We start from the raw sequence: 19,932 nt of genomic DNA, 5'->3' as shown, positions 1-19,932 counted from the left end.
ACACCAAGATTGGCAAATTCGCCACTGGCGCCCTGTGCTCTTCACAGATAAAAGCAGGTTCACACTGAGCACATGTGACAGCTGTGACAGAGTCTGGAGACGCCGTGGAGAACATTCTGCTGCCTGCAACATCCTCCAGCATGACCGGTTTGGCATTGGGTCAGTAATGGTGTGGGGTGGCATTTCTTTGGAGGGCCGCACAGCCCTCTATGTGCTCGCCAGAGGTAGCCTGACTGCCATTAGGTACCGAGATGAGATCCTCAGACCCCTTGTGAGACCATATGCTGGTGCGGTTGGCCCTGGGTTCCTCCTAATGCAAGACAATGCTAGACCTCATGTGGCTGGAGTGTGTCAGCAGTTCCTGCAAGACGAAGGCATTGATGCTATGGACTGGCCCGCCCGTTCCCCAGACCTAAATCCAATTGAGAACATCTGGGACATCATGTCTCGCTCTATCCACCAATGTCACGTTGCACCACAGACTGACTGTCCAGGAGTTGGCAGATGCTTTAGTCCAGGTCTGGGAGGAGATCCCTCAGGAGACCGTCCGCCACCTCATCAGGAGCATGCACAGACGTTGTAGGGAGGTCATACAGGCACGTGGAGGCCACACACACTACTGAGACTCATTTTGACTTGTTTTAAGGACATTACATCAAAGTTGGATCAGCCTGTAGTGTGTTTTTCCACTTTAATTTCGAGTGACTCCAAATCCAGACCTCCATGGGCTGAAAAATTTGATTTCCATTTATTGATTTTGTTGTCAGCACATTCAACTATGTAAAGAACAAAGTATTTCAGAAGAATATTTAATTAATTCGGATCTAGGATGTGTTATTTTTGTGTTCCCTTTATTTTTTTGGGCAGTGTATATTAGGATCTGTTTTGCAAACCAGTGTTCTAGTCAGTGAGGAATTGCATTTTTCTACATTCCTTGCAATTTATATTTAAATGTTGGGATAGAAATGTTATAACATATTAATATTATTTAAGGTTATAACAAAATAACACAAATTTATTCTTGGCAGCTGACTGCACCAGGAGCTCAGAAGGACAGGGGATATCTTCACAACATACTATGCCTCAAGATGTATATGAAAAACTCGTCATTATCCCAGATATATCCTCAGACTTTCACAACAAAGATCCATCATCTGATTCTTTTCAGTGGATCCAATCTTCTGATTTATCACAGACTGTTAAGCAAAACAAAGAACACAGAAGGGGTGAACATCAAAGATGGCAGAAGCAATTTTCATGTTCAGAATGTGGAAAAAGTTTTATCCAGAAATCAGACCATTTTAAACATCTGAGAAGTCACGAAGAGCAAAAGCCATTTTCATGCTCACACTGTGAGAAATGTTATAGCAATAAATCAGATCTTATTAGACATCAGAGAATTCACACAGGGGGAAGACATTTTCATGTTCAGAATGTAAGAAATGTTTTCACCGTAAATCAAATTTTGTTAGACATCAGAGAATTCACACAGGGGAGAAACCATTTTCATACTCAGAATGCGGGAAATATTTTATCCAGAAGCAAGACCTTGTTATGCATCAGAGAACTCACACGGAAGAGAAGACATGTTCATGCTTAGAATGCGGGAAATGTTTTAAAGCTAAATCAGATCTTGTTAGACATCAGAGAAATCACACAGGGGAGAAGACATTTTCATGTTCAGAATGCGGAAAATATTTTACCCAGAAGCATGAACTTGTTATACATCAGAGAAATCACATAGGGGAGAAGCCATTTTCATGCTCAGTATGTGGGAAATGTTTTAATCGGAAATAAAATTTTGTTATGCATCAGAGAATTCACACGGGGGAGAAACCATTTTCATGTTCAGAATGCGAGAAATGTTTTATTTCTAAATCAGATCTTGTTAGACATCAGAGAATTCACACAGGGGAGAAGCCATTTGCATGTTCAGAATGCGGGAAATATTTTTCCCAGAAGCATGAACTTGTTATACATCAGAGAACTCACACAGGGAGAAGCCATTTTCATGCTCAGTATGCAGGAATTTTTTTTAATCGGAAATCAAATTTTGTTATACATCAGAGAATTCACACAGGGGAGAAACCATTTTCATGTTCAGAATGCGAGAAATGCTTTAATGCTAAATCAGATCTTGTTAGACATCAGAGAAATCACACAGGGGAGAAGCCATTTTCAGGTTGAGAATGCAGTTAATATTTTACCCAGAAGTAAGAACTTGTTATACATCAGAAAACTCACACAAGGGAGAAGACATTTTCATGCTCAGAATGCGAGAAATGTTTTAATGCTAAATCAGTTCTTGTTAGACATTAGAAAACTTATACAGGGGAAAAGCCAAAGCTCTCAAGTTGCAGTCCAAGCAAGGGAAATTAATTTAAAGCAATAAATGATTATTGAGAAATGTATGTGATTACAAATAAATGTCTTATTCAAAAGCATATAGAAACTTATCACTTTGCTTTTAAGATGGTGCAGAAAACATGATAAGCACAATAAAAAACACACATAACTTAACACTGTATTGTAGATTTTGGAGTGGAATTTTTGTACATTTTAACATTTTAACAACTCAATAATAGTCCATAGTGAAACCACAATACAGCAATCGCGGATCCACAAAAATTATTGACTTGCTGTGAATTTTTAAAGCCACACCACAGGTAAATTTCCGTGCTTACAAAATACCCACAGTGGTATATGAGATTTGGCAGGTCTCATTTATTTTTTGGGTGCTGTATTGCGCTGTAACCTGCAGCATGTGCGGTAGTATAAAATAGTCTAGATTGCTACGGTGGAATGAAAAAAAAAGTTGTTAAAAAATATATAACTGATTAGATGTAAGTGTACAGTGTATATATATTTATTTATATATATATATATATATATATATATATATATATACACTGCTCAAAAAAATAAAGGGAACACAAAAATAACACATCCAGGATCTGAATGAATTAAATATTCTTCTGAAATACTTTGTTCTTTACATAGTTGAATGTGCTGACAACAAAATCACACAAAAATTAAAAAATGGAAATCAAATTTTTTGACCCATGGAGGTCTGGATTTGGAGTCACACTTAAAATTAATGTGGAAAAACACACTACAGGCTGATCCAACTTTGATGTAATGTCCTTAAAACAAGTCAAAATGAGGCTCAGTAGTGTGTGTGGCCTCCACGTGCCTGTATGACCTCCCTACAATGCCTGTGCATGCTCCTGATGAGGTGGCGGACGGTCTCCTGAGGGATCTCCTCCCAGACCTGGACTAAAGCATCTGCCAACTCCTGGACAGTCTGTGGTGCAACGTGACGTTGGTGGATAGAGCGAGACATGATGTCCCAGATGTGCTCAATTGGATTCAGGTCTGGGAACGGGCGGGCCAGTCCATAGCATCAATGCCTTCGTCTTGCAGGAACTGCTGACACACTCCAGCCACATGAGGTCTAGCATTGTCTTGCATTAGGAGGAACCCAGGGCCAACCGCACCAGCATATGGTCTCACAAGGGGTCTGAGGATCTAATATCGGTACCTAATGGCAGTCAGGCTACCTCTGGCGAGCACATGAAGGGCTGTGCGGCCCTCCAAAGAAATGCCACCCCACACCATTACTGACCCAATGCCAAACCGGTCATGCTGGAGGATGTTGCAGGCAGCAGAACGTTCTCCACGGCGTCTCAAGACTCTGTCACGTCTGTCACATGTGCTCAGTGTGAACCTGCTTTCATCTGTGAAGAGCACAGGGCGCCAGTGGCGAATTTGCCAATCTTGGTGTTCTCTGGCAAATGCCAAACGTCCTGCACGGTGTTGGGCTGTAAGCACAACCCCCACCTGTGGACGTCAGGCCCTCATATCACCCTCATGGAGTCTGTTTCTGACCGTTTGAGCAAACACATGCACATTTGTGGCCTGCTGGAGGTCATTTTGCAGGGCTCTGGCAGTGCTCCTCTTGTTCCTCCTTGCACAAAGGCGGAGGTAGCGGTCCTGCTGCTGGGCTGTTGCCCTCCTACGGCCTCCTCCACGTCTCCTGATGTACTGGCCTGTCTCCTGGTAGCGCCTCCATGCTCTGGACACTACGCTGACAGACACAGCAAACCTTCTTGCCACAGCTCGCATTGATGTGCCATCCTGGATAAGCTGCACTACCTGAGCCACTTGTGTGGGTTGTAGACTCCGTCTCATGCTACCACTAGAGTGAAAGCACCGCCAGCATTCAAAAGTGACCAAAACATCAGCCAGGAAGCATAGGAACTGAGAAGTGGTCTGTGGTCACCACCTGCAGAACCACTCCTTTACTGGGGGTGTCTTGCTAATTGCCTATAATTTCCACCTGTTGTCTATCCCATTTGCACAACAGCATGTGAAATTGATTGTCACTCAGTGTTGCTTCCTAAGTGGACAGTTTGATTTCACAGAAGTGTGATTGACTTGGAGTTACATTGTGTTGTTTAAGTGTTCCCTTTATTTTTTTGAGCAGTGTATATATATATTCACTGCCTTTGCTAAAAAACTCTAAAATAAGATCTGGTCCAACCAATTAACTTCCAAAATCACAGAATTATTTTAATAAGGGCCTCCTGTGTGCCATCAAAATATCACAGGATGTGAGTATGAATGCTCCTGTTCTGAAAGGCCCCTATATCTGCAACACTACAAAGCAAGCAACATACAGACCAAAGGTCAAAGACAAAGTTGTGAAGTAGCATGAATCAGGGTTGGGGTATAAAAAAAATAGCCCAAACTTTGAACATCCCATGGGGCACTATAAAATCCATTATAACAAAATGGAAAGAATATGGCTCAACTCCAACCCTGACAAGTGAAGAACATCTACCAAAACTCAGAGATGAGGTAAAGAGGGCATTATATCAAGGATTCAACAAAGCCACACACTCCACAGAGGAGATGTAAGGATCAGTCTATAGGACCACTATAAGCCATGCACTCCACGGGAGAGATGGAAGTATCTGTACGTAGAACCACTATACAGTGGCGGAAATAATTATTTGACCCCTCACTGATTTTGTAAGTTTGTCCAATGACAAAGAAATGAAAAGTCTCAGAACAGTATCATTTCAATGGTAGGTTTATTGTAACAGTGGCAGATAGCACATCAAAAGGAAAATCGAAAAAATAACTTTAAATAAAAGATAGCAACTGATTTGCATTTCATTGAGTGAAATAAGTATTTGAACCCCTACCAACCATTAAGAGTTCTGGCTCCCACAGAGTGGTTAGACACTTCTACTCAATTAGTCACCCTCATTAAGGACACCTGTCTTAACTAGTCACCTGTATAAAAGACACCTGTCCACAGAATCAATCAATCAAGCAGACTCCAAACTCTCCAACATGGGAAAGACCAAAGAGCTGTCCAAGGATGTCAGAGACAAAATTGTAGACCTGCACAAGGCTGGAATGGGCTACAAAACCATTAGCAAGAAGCTGGGAGAGAAGGTGACAACTGTTGGTGCGATTGTTCGAAAATGGAAGGAGCACAAAATGACCATCAATCGACCTCGCTCTGGGGCTCCACGCAAGATCTCACCCCGTGGGGTGTCAATGGTTCTGAGAAAGGTGAAAAAGCATCCTAGAACTACACGGGAGGAGTTAGTTAATGACCTCAAATTAGCAGGGACCACAGTCACCAAGAAAACCATTGGAAACACATTACACCGCAATGGATTAAAATCCTGCAGGGCTCGCAAGGTCCCCCTGCTCAGGAAGGCACATGTGCAGGCCCGTCTGAAGTTTGCCAATGAACACCTGAATGATTCAGAGAGTGACTGGGAGAAGGTGCTGTGGTCTGATGAGACCAAAATAGAGCTCTTTGGCATTAACTCAACTCGCTGTGTTTGGAGGAAGAAAAATGCTGCCTATGACCCCCAAAACACCGTCCCCACCGTCAAGCATGGGGGTGGAAACATTTTGCTTTGGGGGTGTTTTTCTGCTAAGGGCACAGGACAACTTATTCGCATAAACGGGAAAATGGACGGAGCCATGTATCGTGAAATCCTGAGCGACAACCTCCTTCCCTCTGCCAGGAAACTGAAAATGGGTCGTGGATGGGTGTTCCAGCACGACAATGACCCAAAACATACAGCAAAGGCAACAAAGGAGTGGCTCAAGAAGAAGCACATTAAGGTCATGGAGTGGCCTAGTCAGTCTCCGGACCTTAATCCAATCGAAAACCTATGGAGGGAGCTCAAGCTCAGAGTTGCACAGAGACAGCCTCGAAACCTTAGGGATTTAGAGATGATCTGCAAAGAGGAGTGGACCAACATTCCTCCTAAAATGTGCGCAAACTTGGTCATCAATTACAAGAAACGTTTGACCTCTGCTTGCAAACAAGGGTTTTTCCACCAAGTATTAAGTCTTTTTTTGTTAGAGGGTTCAAATACTTATTTCACTCAATGAAATGCAAATCAGTTGCTATCTTTTATTTAAAGTTATTTTTTCGATTTTCCTTTTGATGTGCTATCTGCCACTGTTACAATAAACCTACCATTGAAATGATACTGTTCTGAGACTTTTCATTTCTTTGTCATTGGACAAACTTACAAAATCAGTGAGGGGTCAAATAATTATTTCCGCCACTGTAAGTCGCACACTCAACAGAGGAGATGGAAGGATCTGTCCATAGGACCACTCTACAGGGGAGATGGAGGGATCTGTCTATAGGACCACTATAAGCCATACACTCCACAGAGAAGATGGAAGGATCAGTCCATAGGACTACTATAAGCCATACACTCCACAGAAGAGATTGAAGGATCTGTCAACAGGACCACTATAAGCCGTACACTCTAGAGAGGAGATGGAAGGATCTGTCTATAAGACCACTATAAGCTATACAGTTCCCAGAGGAGATGGAAGGATCAGTCCATAGGACCACTATGAGCCGTACACACCACAGAAGAGATGGAAGGATCTGTTCATAGGACCATTATAAGCTGCACACTTCACCGAGGAGATGGAAGCAATTGTCTATAGGATCACTATAAGCTGTACATTCCACAGTGGAGATAGAAGAATCTGTATATAAGACCTCTATAAGCCAAACACTTCACAGGAGAAATGGATGGATCTATCCATATGACCACTATAAGCCATATACTCCACAGAGGAGATGGAGGGATCTGTCCATAGGACACTATAAGCTATGCACTCCACAGAGGATAAATATAACGATAGAACACAGGAGAGGTTAGAACTGATTATCTGTTATCACTAGAACATCACTGTTTATAATATACAGGGAGTGCAGAATTATTAGGCAAGTTGTATTTTTGAGGATTCATTTTATTATTGAACAACAACCATGTTCTCAATGAACCCAAAAAACTCATTAATATCAAAGCTGAATATTTTTGGAAGTAGTTTTTAGTTTGTTTTTAGTTTTAGCTATTTTAGGGGGATATCTGTGTGTGCAGGTGACTATTACTGTGCATAATTATTAGGCAACTTAACAAAAAACAAATATATACCCATTTCAATTATTTATTTTTACCAGTGAAACCAATATAACATCTCAACATTCACAAATATACATTTCTGACATTCAAAAACAAAACAAAAACAAATCAGTGACCAATATAGCCACCTTTCTTTGCAAGGACACTCAAAAGCCTGCCATCCATGGATTTTGTCAGTGTTTTGATCTGTTCACCATCACCATTGCGTGCAGCAGCAACCACAGCCTCCCAGACACTGTTCAGAGAGGTGTACTGTTTTCCCTCCTTGTAAATCTCACATTTGATGATGGACCACAGGTTCTCAATGGGGTTCAGATCAGGTGAACAAGGAGGCCATGTCATTAGATTTTCTTCTTTTATACCCTTTCTTGCCAGCCACGCTGTGGAGTACTTGGACGCGTGTGATGGAGCATTGTCCTGCATGAAAATCATGTTTTTCTTGAAGGATGCAGACTTCTTCCTGTACCACTGCTTGAAGAAGGTGTCTTCCAGAAACTGGCAGTAGGACTGGGAGTTGAGCTTGACTCCATCCTCAACCCGAAAAGGCCCCACAAGCTCATCTTTGATGATACCAGCCCAAACCAGTACTCCACCTCCACCTTGCTGGCGTCTGAGTCGGACTGGAGCTCTCTGCCCTTTACCAATCCAGCCACGAGCCCATCCATCTGGCCCATCAAGACTCACTCTCATTTCATCAGTCCATAAAACCTTAGAAAAATCAGTCTTGAGATATTTCTTGGCCCAGTCTTGACGTTTCAGCTTGTGTGTCTTGTTCAGTGGTGGTCGTCTTTCAGCCTTTCTTACCTTGGCCATGTCTCTGAGTATTGCACACCTTGTGCTTTTGGGCACTCCAGTGATGTTGCAGCTCTGAAATATGGCCAAACTGGTGGCAAGTGGCATCTTGGCAGCTGCACGCTTGACTTTTCTCAGTTCATGGGCAGTTATTTTGCGCCTTGGTTTTTCCACACGCTTCTTGCGACCCTGTTGACTATTTTGAATGAAACGCTTGATTGTTCGATGATCACGCTTCAGAAGCTTTGCAATTTTAAGAGTGCTGCATCCCTCTGCAAGATATCTCACTATTTTTGACTTTTCTGAGCCTGTCAAGTCCTTCTTTTGACCCATTTTGCCAAAGGAAAGGAAGTTGCCTAATAATTATGCACACCTGATATAGGGTGTTGATGTCATTAGACCACACCCCTTCTCATTACAGAGATGCACATCACCTAATATGCTTAATTGGTAGTAGGCTTTCGAGCCTATACAGCTTGGAGTAAGACAACATGCATAAAGAGGATGATGTGGTCAAAATACTCATTTGCCTAATAATTCTGCACTCCCTGTAAAGACATGAGGGAACACAGGAGAGATGAGAACTCATTATTTATCACCACTAGAACATCCTACTTATCACTGTCTATAGTATAAGGACAGGAGAGAACACAGGAGAGATGAGAACTAATTATCTGTCACTAGAGATGGTTCGCCCGGTGGTCGTTTCTTGATGAACTTTGCGTGTTCGCGATTCGCCGAACATGCGAACATATGGTGATGTTCACTTCCGCTATATTCTTTTGCATTGCGCCAAACTTTGACCCATTTAGTGGAGATTGAGGCACTCAGATTTTTGTTGCCTTTAAGAATTTTTTATTCATGCATTATTTTCATACTCCAGTTGCCCAATTATTGTCAAAATCAGAAAATAAAGAAAGCTGACTGGACGTTTCGGTCCCAAATGGACCTTCCTCAGCGGTCATAAATTGTTTTATCTGTAAGGCTTATGGGGTAATCAGCAGGGCATCCAGTATGAAAATAATGCATGAATAAAAAATTCTTAAACACAACAAAAATCTGAGTGCCTCAATTTCCACTACATGAATGTGGCTATCTTAGCCTTTGGTTGGCACCGGAACTTTCAGAGTGCGGTTCTCCATTTCTCCTCAACTGAACTTTGACCCATGACACATCAGTTGGGACAGGACAGCCAATTTAGATGTCTCAGCACATGGACAGACCCCCACCCTATCTGGCAGAACCTGATCTGGCAGCCATTTTACATTCTATGTTTTGCCAGTGTAGGAAGAGGTTGCTGTGTGGAGCAGGGACAGACTGCTAGGGACACCAAACGCTAGCTAATAGGGCCACAAAAGTCCTTTTAAGGACTGGTATAGGTGTGATATACTGAGGGGTGTGATATACTTATAATATACTATCTAACATAGAAAGTATATTATAGTGCATTTGTATTGTGCAGCAGTTGTGTGTGGTTCTGCTGCAATACCACAGCTATATAGAAAGACAAACGCTATCAGAGTAACTAATTGCAACTGGTGTGAAATATAGTTTGAAGGGTGTGATATACCTATAATATACTTTCTAACATAGAAAATATATAGTACATTTGTGTGCGGTTCTGCTGCGATACCGCAGGTATATAGAGGGACAAGCGCTATTGGAACAACTATTTGCAACGGGTGTGATATACAGTTGCAAAAAAAAGTATGTGCACCCTTTGGAATGATATGGATTTCTGCACAAATTGGTCATAAAATGTGATCTGATCTTAATCGAAGTCACAACAATTGACAATCACAGTCTGCTTAAACTAATAACACACAAAGAATTAAATGTTACCATGTTTTTATTGAACACACCATGTAAACATTCACAGTGCAGGTCGAAAAAGTATGTGAACCCTTGGATTTAATATTCGGTAGAACCTCCTTTGGCAGCAATAACTTCAACCAAACATTTCCTGTAGTTGCAGATCAGACGTGCACAACGGTCAGGAGTAATTCTTGACCATTCCTCTTTACAGAACTGTTTCAGTTCGGCAATATTCTTGGGATGTCTGGTGTGAATCGTTTTCTTGAGGTCATGCCACAGCATCTCAATCGGGTTGAGGTCAGGACTCTGACTGGGCCACTCCAAAAGGCGTATTTTCTTCTGTTTAAGCCATTCTGTTGTTGATTTACTTCTATGCTTTGGGTCGTTGTCCTGTTGCAACACCCATCTTCTGTTGAGCTTCAGCTGGTGGACAGATGGCCTTAAGTTCTCCTGCAAAATGTCTTGATAAACTTGGGAATTCATTTTTCCTTCGATAAAAGCAATCCGTTCAAGCACTGACACAGCAAAGCAGACCCAAACCATGATGCCCCCACCACCATACTTCACAGTTGCAATGAGGTTTTGATGTTGGTGTGCTGTGCTGTGCATCTTTCTCCACACACAGTGTTGTGTGTTTCTTCCAAACAACTCAACTTTGCTTTCATCTGTCCACAGAATATTTTGCCAGTACTGCTATGAAACATCCAGGTGCTCTTGTGCAAACTGTAAACGTGCAGCAATGTTTTTTTTGGATAGCAGTGGCTTCCTCTGTGGTATCCTCCTATGAAATCCATTCTTGTTTAGTGTTTTACGTATCGTAGATTCGCTAACAGGGATGTTAGCATATGCCAGAGACTTTTAGCTGACACTCTAAGTCTTTAGCTGACACTCTAGTATTCTTCTTCACCTTATTGAGCAGTCTGCGCTGTGCTCTTGCAGTCATCTTTACAGGACGGACACTCCTAGGGAGAGTAGCAGCAGTGCTGAACTTTCTCCATTTATAGACCATTTGTCTTACCATGGACTGATGAACAGCAAGGCTTTTGGAGATACTTTTATAACCCTTTCCAGCTTTATGCAAGTCAACAATTCTTAATCGTAGCTCTTTTGTGCGAGGCATCATTCACATCAGGTAATGCTTCTTGTGAAAATCAAACCCAGAACTGGTGTGTGTTTTTTATAGGGCAGGGCAGCTGTAACCAACACCTCCAATCTCATCTCATTGATTGGACTTCAGTTGGCTGACACCTCACTCCAATTAGCTCTTGGAGATGTCATTAGCATAGGGGTTCACATACTTTTTCCACCTGCACTGTGAATGTTTACATGGTGTGTTCAATAAAAACATGGTAACATTTAATTCTTTGTGTGTTATTAGTTTAAGCAGACTGTGATTGTCTATTGTTGTGACTTAGATGAAGATCAGATCACATTTTATGACCAATTTGTGCAGAAATCCATATCATTCCAAAGGGTTCACATACTTTTTCTTGCAACTGTATATATATATATATATATATATATATATACAGTATATACACAGTCGAGTCCCATTCTTCTGACCACTTCCTGAAGGAAGTGCCGTGTCGTGAGTCGGTTCGGTGGGTATATACAGTGTGTGATAGGCTCTGCACACATAGCCCTCATTGCTGTCATTGGTAAAAGGGGAGATTATTGGCTTTAGGGCCCGGGTGGTGGTACTTCTGACACTGCGCAGTGTGAACTGTTCTTGTGCTGCTGTGGTGAAAGTGTATCCTGAGCGGACAAATGGTACCATTGAGAATAAGCGATGTGGAAACTGCAGAGCACCACGTGCCATTGAGGTGAGAGGTGAACATCGGCTATGAAGGTGCACAAGGGCGGACCGACACTCTACAGTGGAGCAGCTCACCACCCAAATGACCCATGGGGGCTACCAGACGTGTGTCTAACACAACAGTTCAGAGAACCCTACTGCATATCCAGCACAGGGTCATGTGCTCCACTGACTCCTCCCACACATGGTCACATGGTCAGGACATCATCAGGGGTCCATTACTTCCTCCTGCAGCACAGCCTGGAGCCTGACTCCTCCCACACATGATCACATGGTCACGACATCATGAAAGGTCCTTTACTTCCTCCCACAGCTTTGTTAAAGTAAAACATATTTTTGTACCGATGGCGATGACACAATAAAGGCGCTTGAGGAAGAGGTCCAAGTAGCCTCAAAAGCTTGTAATCATCGTCATCTTTCCAGTGAGCCATTAAAAGGTATCAACCACTGAGGAAACTCAATCTTCCTCCAGCAGCACAACCCAGATCCGGACTCCTCCCACACATGGTCACATGGTCGTGACATCATGAAAGGTCCTTTACCTACATCAGCACAGCATAGAGCTTGACTCCTCCCACACATGGTCATGACATCATGAAAGGTCCTTTAGCCCCTCGGTCTCTCCCCCCATACATGTAGTGTGCAGCTGGAGGTATGTGTATAGTCACTGTTGACATGGGGGGGATTGTTATTTATTTATTTTTTGCGGGATGACTTGTATTTTTAATAGAACTGTTCCATTAAATGTAACGTGCAGAGCTGGTATATCGATGATCTGTCTTCAGGATCGGTCACCAATATCAGATCGGCGGGGGTCCGACCCCCGACCTCCAGTCCATCAGGTGGCAGTGCCTGTGTTTGCTGCTTCCAGTTCACAGTTACCTCTGCGTGATGTCACTTGTAGATACAGTGCAGAGTAATTACAGCTGCTCGCACCATTACCTGCTCTATAAGCGAAACAATTCTGAAGCAGAAGCCGCGTTCACACAAGTCGCCGATTGGCGGGGATGATGGGAATCTTAACTCCTCCAATCAGATTTTAATGGACTATCCTAAGGATAAATCATCAGTATGAATCCACTGCACCTGCCCTTTAATGAACATATGCAAATTTGTGTTAATGTAGATGCCCTATCGTCGGGATAGGTCATCAATATCTGATCAGCGGGGGTCTGTTTAAAGAGCAGGTGTCGCTCCATGTGAGTGCCGCTTCCTCTTCATTACCCTACACTATGTCTCAGAAGTGCAGTGTAATACAAGTACTCGCTACATTCAAGTGACTGGAGCGAGTGCTTGTAATTACACTATGGCGCTGCTCCACAGGAGATGAGATGTAGTGTAAAGACAAGGAGGCACAGCTGATATTAATGACCTATCCTGAAGAAAGGTCATTAATATTAAAGGCTGGACAACCCCTTTAAAGGCTCAAGCTCTCTGTAAAGTGCACTGACGCAAGTGTAGCAAAAATGTGTCTGTACTGTGTAATTAGATCTCACTTTTTCCAGGACTATCCCATAAAGCCATACATTTCAGAACCTAGTGCTAGTGGGCTACCCTAGGCAAAATCCGTCAGAGAACAAAAAGAGCGGAGACAGCACGTCCATTCTTTGTGATTTACCCTAGGCAAAAATCTGATAAAAAATAAATTAAAATCACAATTCCTGACGCCCGGACTTTGTCTTGACCCAGATTTCTTCTACAAGGATCAAGGTCATCAATGTAAAAAAAAAAAAGCGGTCCGACTCCCAGGATCCCCGCCAATCAATTATATGAAAAGGTTGTGGAGCTCTGTGAGCGCCTAGGCTTCCTCCTAGGCCAGTAACAATCACTACACATTGGTCAAGTGGCCTTGGCACAGCTCAACTCTTTTCAAGTGAATGGACCTGGGCTGCAATACCAAGCCCAGCCACTACATGATGTACGGTGCTGTGAGGATGTTGCGGCACTCACTGTACCTTCCTCAAACAGCTGAGTCCCAGGATTCAAACCCCCACTGGTCTAACATTGACATCCTATCCTGAGGATAGGACATCAATACGAAAATCCCTGATAACCCCTTTAAGCCTCTGCATTAACCCTTAAACATATCAAGAGGGAGGGAGTGACTCAATATCAATGTCTGTGGCTCCCTGTGTGGTTTGGCCACGGTGTCTCAGAGCAACCTAGTCCACTATAGAGAGTCTATCTAAGCAGACCACTGCCCAGGAAATGTATGAATGCAATAGTGAGTGGTTCTCATCAGCTCATGGTCACGATTTTCTCACCAATCTCATTGCAAGTGCATTAGGCAAAGCACTTCATAAAACAGGACACAAACAACTATACATCAAAGCACTAGGAATTATATATATTCTCCATGGGGAACAAGCACACAGTCTTTCAGTCACATCCTATAGGAGGATAGGCAATCAAATATATCAGCATCAGGCACTTGTTCACACCTAAGATTCCACAGTATGGAGGCACATTAGTAAATGTGAGATGGTGTTTGTAAAGCGCTTTCAATAGGCAAGAGGGGAAACAGGAGCAAAAACAGTATTATGAGAACAGTACACAGTATAAAAAGACCACTATACAGTATACAAATAATTACCAGCAGACAGTATATAAAAGCCACTATACAGAATATAAAGAATATACAAATAATTACCAGCAGACAGTATATAAAAGCCACTATACAGTATAGAAATAATATATGAATAATTACCAGCAGATAGTATAAAAAAGCTACTATACAGTATGGAAATAATCTGATTACCAGGGTACAGTATATTAAAGCCACTATACAGTATAGAAATCATATATGAATTACCACCATACAGTATATAAAAGCTACTATACAGAATATAAAGAATATATGAATAATTACCAAGATACAGTTTATAAAAGCCACTATACAGCATAGAAAAAAATCTATGAGTACTTTGAGGTCTGGACATTTGTCTGTTTCCCCTATGCAAAGTTATAAACGTCTTACTTTCTTTCACTTGAAAGGGTTAACTTGCACTGTTTAATAAGATATATCATGTTCATTATCACTGTATTTGCGAGGCTCTGTGGAAAGTGTGAAGGAACTCTGAAAGATTTTTGGGATGAGAAGCTGGTAACTTTCCACAGCTACCATAGGACAGACTGACCTTTTGACTGTCTGCTTTAGCTCTGTTGTTATGTCTGTGTTGTTCCTGGTACTGGCCACACCCTTAAGCTCCAGCTGTTGCTATTGTGGTCATTTATCTTTCCCTATTTATAGTTGTTTTTCCAACAATGCTGGTGTTTGGATCTCAGCTGAGTTCCTGGTGCTGCCATAGCTTCTTGGAAGTTAAGTGTTACCTTTCCCTTAGTATTTTGGCTTTTCTGTGTGTTACCTTTCCCTTTGTATTTTAGCTTTTCTGTGTGTTGCATTTCCTTGTTGTTTTGTATTAGGCCTTAGGGAGACTCCCGTTCATCCTTCCTTTTGGAGGAACAGGATGTCTCATTCCTATCATTAGTACCATCGTTCTTTTAGGGTTAGATAGGACTTTATGTATTCCTGTGTATGAACTCGCCTACCTCTGGGGTCTGTTCATACTGGTAGTCAGTCAGGGCTTTGATTAGGGTTTTCACTAGGAGGTGTCCTGTCCATCTTCCTTCCCTAGTTTTCAGGCCTTATTTCCTTTCTACCTTCACTCCTATGTTCGGTGTGGGGTTTCCCTCTCGCACTAGAGCGTGACAGCCACCCGTAATATATTAATAACTGCCAGCATACAGTATCTAAAAATCACTATACAGTATACAAAGAATATACAAATAATTACCAGCATACAAATATATAAAAGCCACTTTAAAGTATAGAAATAATACAGGTTCTTTTCAAAAAATTAGCATATTATTTTCTGTAATGTACTGATAAACATTAGACTTTTCATATATTTTAGATTCATTACACACAACTGAAGTAGTTCAAGCCTTTTCTTTTTTTAATATTGATGATTTTGGCATACAGCTCATGAAAACCCAAAATTCCTATCTCCAAAAATTAGCATATTTCATCCGACCAATAAAAGAAAAGTGTTTTTAATACAAAAAAAGTCAACCTTCAAATAATTAAGTTCAGTTATGCACTCAATACTTGGTCGGGAATCCTTTTGCAGAAATGACTGCTTCAATGCGGCGTGGCATGGAGGCAATCAGCTCGTGGCACTGCTGAGGTGTTATGGAGGCCCAGGATGCTTCGATAGCGGCCTTAAGCTCATCCAGAGTGTTGGGTCTTGCTTTTCTCAACTTTATCTTCCCAATATCCCACAGATTCTCTATGGGGTTCAGGTCAGGAGAGTTGGCAGGCCAATTGAGCACAGTAAAACTGCGGCTCGAATGCGGACCAAAACAACGTCCGTGTGCATGTAGCCTTACTGATCCCCATCTCCAGTAATCCTGACAGACAATGGCGGTGACTGTACACATACCTCCACCTGCACCGCTGGACACTACATGTATGGGGGAGGGGGAGACTAGTGGGCTAAAGGACCTTTCATGATGTCATGACCATAGTAACATAGTACATAAGGCCGATAAAAGACATTTGTCCATCCAGTTCGGCCTGTCATCCTGCAAGTTGATCCAGAGGAAGGCAAAAAAAAAAACCCTGTGAGGTAGAAGCCAATTTTCCCCACTTTAGGGGAATAAAAATATTCCTTCCCGACTCCATTGAGAATAACTCCCTGGATCAACGACCCTTCTCTAGTAACTATAGCCTGTAATATTATTACACTCCAGAAATACATCCAGGCCCCTCTTGAATTCCTTTATTGTACTCACCATCACCACCTCCTCAGGCAGAGAGTTCCATAGTCTCACTGCTCTTACCGTAAAGAATCCTTTTCTATGTTTGTGTACAAACCTTCTTTCCTCCAGTCGCAGAGGATGTCCCCTCGTCACAGTCACGGGGATAAATAGATGATGGGAGTGATCTCTGTACTGATCCCTGATATATTTATACATAGTAATTAGATCTCCCCTCAGTCGTCTTTTTCTATAGTGAATAACCCTAATTTTGATAATCTTTCAGGGTACTGTAGTTGCCCCATTCCAGTTATTACTTTAGATGCCCTCCTCTGGACCCTCTCCAGCTCTGCTATGTCTGCCTTGTTTACAGGAGCCCAGAACTGTACACAGTACTCCATGTGTGGTCTGACTAACGATTTGTAAAGTGGTAGGACTATGTTCTTATCAGGGGCATCTATGCCCCTTTTGATGCAACCCATTATCTTATTGGCCTTGGCAGCAGCTGCCTGACACTGGTTTTTGCAGGTCAGTTTGCAGTTTATTAAAATTCCTAGATCCTTTTCCATGTCAGTGTTACCAAGTGTTTTACCATTTAGTATGTATGGGTGACTTGCATTATTCCTTCCCATGTGCATAACTTTACATTTGTCAGTGTTAAACCTCATCTGCCACTTATCTGCCCAAGCCTCCAATCTATCCAGATCCCTCTGTAGTAGTATACTGTCCTCTTCAATGTTAATTACTTTACACAGTTTAGTGTCATCTGCGAAAATTAATACTTTACTATGCAAGCCTTCTACAAGATCATTAATAAATATATTGAAGAGAATAGGGCCCAATACTGACCCCTGAGGTACCCCACTAGTGACAGTGACCCAATCTGAGTGTGTACCGTTAATAACCACCCTCTGTTTTCTATCACTCAGCCAGTTACTTACCCACATACAGACGTTTTCTCCCAGTCCGAGCATTCTCATTTATATACTAACCTTTTATGTGGTACAATGTCAAATGCTTTGGAGAAGTCCAGATATACGACATCCATTGATTCGCTGCTGCCAAGTGTAGAACTTACCTCCTCATAGAAACTGATTACATTAGTTTGGCATGACCGATCCCTCATGAAGCCATGCTGATATGGCGTTATTTGCTTATTTCCGTTGAGATGCTCTAAGATAGCATCTCTTAGAAAACCTTCAAACAGTTTTCCGACAACAAATGTTAAACTTACCGGCCTATAGTTTCCAGGCTCTTTTTTTGGACCCTTTTTGAATATTGGCACCACATTTGCCATGCGCCAATCCTGTGGGACATTCCCTGTCAGTATAGAGTCTGCAAATATCAGAAATAAGGGTCTGGCTATGACATTACTTAATTATCTTAGGATACGGGGGTGTATACCATCCGTTCCTGGCGATTTATCTATTTTAATCTTTTTAAGTCGCTGTTGTACTTCTTCCTGGGTCAGACAGGACACTTTTAATGGGGAATTTATTTTTACATTCAGCATGTCATCTGACAGTTTATTTTCCTCAGTAAATACATTGAAGAAAAAAATATTTAACATCTTTGCTTTCTCCTCGTCGGTCTCTGCGAGGAGTCCCCCCTCATTACTCTTTAAAGGGCCGACACCTTCAGATTTATTCTTTTTAACATTTATATAATTGAAGAACATTTTAGGGTTCGTTTTACTCTCTTTGGCAATTAATCTCTCGGTCTCTAGTTTGGCCGCTTTTTTATTTATTTATTTATATGTTATATAAATAATATAAATGTTATATTATTTTTTTCCTGTTTTTCAGTGCTTCCGTGCTACCCTCCTTTTTAGTGATTTATATGCTTTCTTTTTGTCATTTATTGCTTTCTTAACAGTTCTATTTATCCACATTGGTTTATTTTTGTTCCTTAACCTTTTATTCCCATACGGTATGTACCTCTCACAATGAGATTTTAGGATGTTTTTAAAGATATCCTATTTTGTGGCTTTGTATTTTTATTTTTGAGGACTTTGTCCCAGTTAGTTAGGCCTATGGCCTCTCTTAGATGGCTAAATTTAGCTTTTTTGAAGTTTGGTATTTTTGTTACTCCCTGTAGAAACGCTCTTTTGAATGTTAATTAGAAGGTTATTACTTTATGGTCACTATTTCCCAGGTGTCCCCCAACCTGCAAGTCTGTTGTTCTTTCAGGCCTATTGGTTAATACTAAGTCCAGTATGGACGTCCCTCTAGTCGGGTCCTGAACCAGTTGGGAGAGGTAATTGTCTTTGGTTATTGCCAAGAACCTGTTTCCTTTATGAGATATACAAGTTTTAGTTTCGAAGTCTATATCTGGGTAGTTAAAGTCCCCCATAATAACCACCTCATTATGATTTGCCACCTTGTCTATCTCGTTTAGTAGTCGACTGTGAATGGGAGGAGCCTGGAATAACATGACTGGGTGCTATTCAGTGTGTTCAGAACTTTGTTTAGCTGGTTGTGATTGGTACTGGATGACCTGAAGTGTTGCATCGGGATGTAGTTACAGAATTATGCAGCGGAGCTGTCTCTTTGTCTCCTACAATATAGGATCTGCTCAGTAGAGATCTTCTATATAAGAGCCTTCTCCTGATTGACCCATCAAGGATGGACAGGGACAAGATGGCGGAGAGTATAATAAATCTCTCCCTAGAGATCCTCTTCCGGCTTACTGGAGAGGTAAGAAATTCTAATGATGTCACATTACATCATCTTATCTATATTACTAACAGATGGACATGACTGGAGAGGTGAGGGACTCTGGAGATGTATGTAGTGATATTTATTACTGTGTCTCTCCTTAACCAGGACTACACAGTGGTGAAGAAGACCTCTAGTGAGCGCTGTCAGGCCCCCGTGTCTGAAGGTTGGGGAAGAACCCTGAGCCCAATCATGAGGCCTCCACCTCACCCCCTGATACATGAGGAAATCAATAGAGAGAAGATCCTAGAACTCACCAACAAGATGATTGAGCTGCTGACTGGAGAGGTGACACTGCTGGGAATGCTGGGACATTATACAGGAAGATATGAAGGAATCTGGGTGATGACTGTATCATTTTGTTGTCAGATTCCTATAAGGTGTCAGGATGTCACCATCTATTTCTCCATGGAGGAGTGGGAGTATTTAGAAGAACACAAAGATCTGTACAAGGACGTCATGATGGAGGATCACTGGCCTCTCACATCACCAGGTAATAGAAATGACTAAATACACACGTCCTCTCATTATCTGTATATAAGGAATGAAT

The 19,932-nt window shown here is 41.9% G+C and overlaps 1 protein-coding gene and 1 long non-coding RNA gene across 2 annotated transcripts in view; both read left to right on the top strand.

Moving 5' to 3' along the window:
* LOC121004499 (oocyte zinc finger protein XlCOF6.1-like) overlaps window positions 1-19,932 on the top strand; it is a 417,876-nt gene that overhangs the window by 143,898 nt on the left and 254,046 nt on the right. The window lies entirely within an intron of this gene.
* On the top strand, window positions 12,519-19,526 carry LOC121004556. The gene is made up of 3 exons (XR_005779753.1): window positions 12,519-12,559; window positions 19,233-19,361; window positions 19,491-19,526. It is a non-coding gene; the product is annotated as an uncharacterized LOC121004556 (long non-coding RNA).

This window comes from Bufo bufo, chromosome 6 (assembly GCF_905171765.1).
Source record: "Bufo bufo chromosome 6, aBufBuf1.1, whole genome shotgun sequence".
Taxonomy (NCBI): Eukaryota; Metazoa; Chordata; class Amphibia; order Anura; family Bufonidae; genus Bufo; species Bufo bufo.
This window is presented reverse-complemented; position numbering and strand designations above follow the sequence as displayed.